Consider the following 4,112-nt stretch of genomic DNA (forward strand, 5'->3'; position numbering starts at 1 on the left):
GGACGGGGACCCCCGAGCGCAGAGCCACATCTGCGTCTGACGGCACCGCCGAGCCCAGCACCGCGCCAGGAACCGCGCCAGGAACCACACCGGGATGGGGAAAAGCCGCTGGGATCAGAACTGCCCCAGAAGGCCACAAGGGCGAGTGAAAAATGGGGTCTGAGAGCTGCCGACCCACCAGCACAGCCGTGCCCAGCGCTCAGCTCCAGAGAGCCCTGGGAAGGAGCAGGATCCGCACGGGAGGGAAGCACGCTCCAGAGTGGAAGTAAAACGGATACTCTACGACACTGTTTTAAAACTGATAATTAAAAAACTGTCTTAACAATTTTGGTAAATAATTTTCAACTTAGGCCTCTCTTTCTGAAGCACGGGAAATAATTAACTTTTTAAAACATAACTCCTCTATACTCTACTAAAGTCAGGCATTTTAAAAAGCAAAATGATATTTTAATAACTGTTCTCATAATTACAAACCCCATTCTCCACACAGTCCTGTTTTCAATTAACAGCTGCATTAATGGGTTTGTTCTCCCTGCCATTTCCCTCTAATGACAGCAGCCATCACAGACATGGAGAGTTTTGCAAATTCATAACTCTCAGGAGCTGTTTCTCTTGGTTTTACCTCTCTTTTCTGGAGCCTGCAGTACGGTGTGAGCCTTTTAGCAGGAGAGAACATTGTCCTACGAGTGGCTGGACAAACACGATGCTGAACTCCATTCCTGGTGGCTGTCAAAGAATCACAGGATGGTTTAGGTTGGAAAAGCCCTCTCAGACCATTGAGTCCAAACATTAACCCATCGCTGCCAAGCCCACCACTAAACCACATCCCTAGAAGGAGGCACCAGCCACTCCCTGCTCCATGGGGGTGGTATCTGCAGTCTCGACAAGGCCTGAATGGTCTCACAGCTTCAGCTTTGTGGCTGTTGCACTCTGTCCATTTTCATCGGGACCTTCAGCGGTGAAGGGAAGTTCCAACAGCCTCCTGCCCAAAGGAAATAGTACTTTATCACCTGGGCTCGGGATCACAGAATCACAGAACGGTTTGGGATGGAAGGGACCTTAAAGCTCAACCCATTCCACCCCCTGCCATGGGCAGGGACACCTTCCACTATCCCAGGATGCTCCAAGCCCTGTCCAACCTGGCCTTGAAACTTCCAGGCCCTTAGTTCAGCGCGTGAATTCAAAACACAACTGGGTCACCTCTAGAAATTAATCTTGTGTTTTGCAAACCAGGCTGTCCCTGGGGCTGTCTGAGGGAATTGAGAGATGGAAACTGTCCCTCCCTGGGAGCAGCTCCTTGCCTGGGACATGTCCTGGTGAGGGGGACACAGCTTCTGGCAGGCACCGTGTAACACAGGGTGCCCAGGGCAGCCACCCACCCCTCCTGGGACAGCCCAGGACAGCCTGTGACCAGCGGGGGCTCTGCTTGTGCCACAGTTTCAGCCCAGACTCCGCTGGAGGGAGGAGGAGGAGGGGGAGGCTGGCGCCGGGGGGCTGGGCTGGCAGGCTCTGGAGATCTGCATGCACAGATCTCCCACTCAGCAGTCATGAGCACAACAGCGTTCAGAGATGCTGTGGAAAATACTCAAAATAGCTCTGCTTCGGGAGGCCTCGAGGCTCGCAGCCTCAATGGAAAATGATTTTGTTAAGCTGTGAGTGCAGGGGAAGGATGGGGCCCCCTCCAGCCCCGAGGCAGGGCAGGCAAGGCTCCCCACTGGTGATGCCGTGGGCACCATTCCCTGCTGGCTGCAGGCGCCCGGCCGCTGCTCTGAGCCACAGCACCTTTGGATGTGACTGTTCCTCGAGCGAGGGTCAGGGCCGGCCTCTGCGGACATGTGCTCACCAGGCCAAACACCTCCTGCCTCTGGCAGCCAGGCCATCCCACAGAAAATTGTTTGAGAGGACTTCAACAAATGGTTTGGGGTTGGGCTTACAGAAATAGCCTCGCGGTGGCTCGGTGGAAGCAGACATTCCTCGGGCATTATGTCTCCCATCTGCAAGGCTGTACGGAGCGCCTGCAGCGCGGGGTGGGCAATAACGCTGCCCTGGGGTCCCCAGGAACACCCTCTCTCGCACAGGTGGCTTTGGGACCGGGGATGTGGCTCCTGATATCAGACCCCAGCCACCTCACGCCGCTGTGACGAGGCCCCTGTAATGAAAAACATCTTGGAGGAAAAACACTGGGCTTTGTGTCAGGCGGCTCTCCTGGCTCCAGCTCCAAGCAGACCCAGGGGCGCTTTTGGAGCTCGTCATTGACCCCTCTGCATGTGCAAGGACCTCTGGACAGCCTCATCCATCTGGAGATGGGGCCAGCAACACCTCCCTCTATGGCCAGTTGCAGGGAAGGACTTCACTGGAAACGTACCCCTTTTCCCAACTTCTGTGGATACTGGTTTTCCTTGGCAGTGTCTTCCAGGGAATGTGTTTCTGAGGGGGAAGGATCCCAGATATGTTGAGCAAATCCTTCCCAAACCAAGAAAGGATTTCACTTAAAACAACAAAATACATTTCGCTAAATGAAAGCAGTTAATTAAATCAAATCTCTGTGTCTTGTGTCAGTAATTCCCAAAATACGGGGGAAACAATATGCAATTATGCTATTTTTGACTGTTTGTGGCACAAATACATCACTCAAATGTTGTGTTTTGGGGGTTTCCAGAGCTGGCAGAACAGCCTGGAGCTTAGACAACCGCTGAGACAAATCCCACAGAAGCAGGCGATGGCCAGTGCAGACCCTGGACACCTCCCCCAGCACCGCGGCCAGAGCTGGCCTCGGGACTCCCCTGCTGCTGCTCCCGTGTGGCTCATGGGCTTCTCCACCAAGGACACCCCCGGGCAGCTCTGTGCCTGCACCCGTGCGTTCTAGAGGGGGACAGCGCAGTTATGTCCCTATAACCTGCTGGAGGAGTGGGAATGGGGCAGCTCTGCCCGGCTGTCCCTACGGTGCTGGGCTGCCTGTTCCTGATCTTTCCCCAGCCCCATCTGCAGCAAAGGGGCCTGTGCCGTTCCTGGGACAATCTTGGGGTTGTTTTTCCATTCTTCCAGCCTGGCTGGCATCCTTGTCAGAGAGCAGGAATTCGGAGCTGAATCGCAGATGAGAAGCTGTAACAGACTCTGCAGCGTAGTTACTACTTTTGGCATTTCCAAGCCTTTTAGGAAAACACTGCCAAGTTAAAAACCCGACCGACGCCTGTGTTTGAGCGTGTGTGCGTGGGGGGTGAGTCTGGAGATGTGTTTTATGTAAGAAAACTTCACAAGGCGCTGAAAATAGCCTGTTTGCTGGGATCAGTTGCATCCAGAGGACGCGTGTCTGACATCAAACCCCAACGATACGCTCCTTGTCACAGAGGTGAGAAGCTGCACCCTGGGCAGGGCTGGACCTGTTTGATCCTAAAATCATGGAATCACAGAATTGTTTGGGTTGGAAAATCTCTCTGAGACCATCGAGTCCAACCATCCCTGCAGCACTGCTAAGGTCACCACTGACCCACGTCCCCAGATGCCACATCCACACAGATTTTAAATCCATTCAAGGATGGGGACTCCAACACTGCCCCGGGCATCTGTGCCAGGGCTGGACAGCCCTTTCAGGGAAGAAACTTTCCATAGTATCCAAAAGGAACTTGCTCTGGCAAAGCTTGAGGCCACTTCCTCTTGTCCTGTCCCTGTTCCCTGGGAGCAGAGCCCGACCCCCCCGGCTGCCCCCTCCTGTCAGGGACTTGTGCAGAGCCACAAGGTCCCCCCTGAGCCTCCTTTGCTCCAGGCTGAGCCCCTCAGAGCCAGGGCTGGAGCTGGTGCAACACTCCAGCAGGAAGACTCCCTAAACCAGCGCGGTAGTGGAACCAGCGGGGTGTGTGGTGGGTAGGAAAAACTAAGCCTAAACCAAACCAACCAAACCAAAAAAACAAATAAAAACCCGCTCGAATCAAAACACATAAACCCCTCCCCAGTCTCCGGCTATGCGGGAGCGCTGAGCGGCAGCGGGGGAGCCCGGGGGGAGCCCGGAAGGGACAGCCCGGGAGGAGCGGGGCGGTCCGGAGGGGAGAACGGGGCAGTCCGGAGGGGAGAACGGGGCAGTCCGGAGGAGAGAACGGGGCAGTCCGGAGGGGAGA

Source organism: Corvus brachyrhynchos, unplaced genomic scaffold (genome assembly GCF_000691975.1).
Source record: "Corvus brachyrhynchos isolate BGI_N302 unplaced genomic scaffold, ASM69197v1 scaffold45, whole genome shotgun sequence".
NCBI classification, from domain to species: Eukaryota; Metazoa; Chordata; class Aves; order Passeriformes; family Corvidae; genus Corvus; species Corvus brachyrhynchos.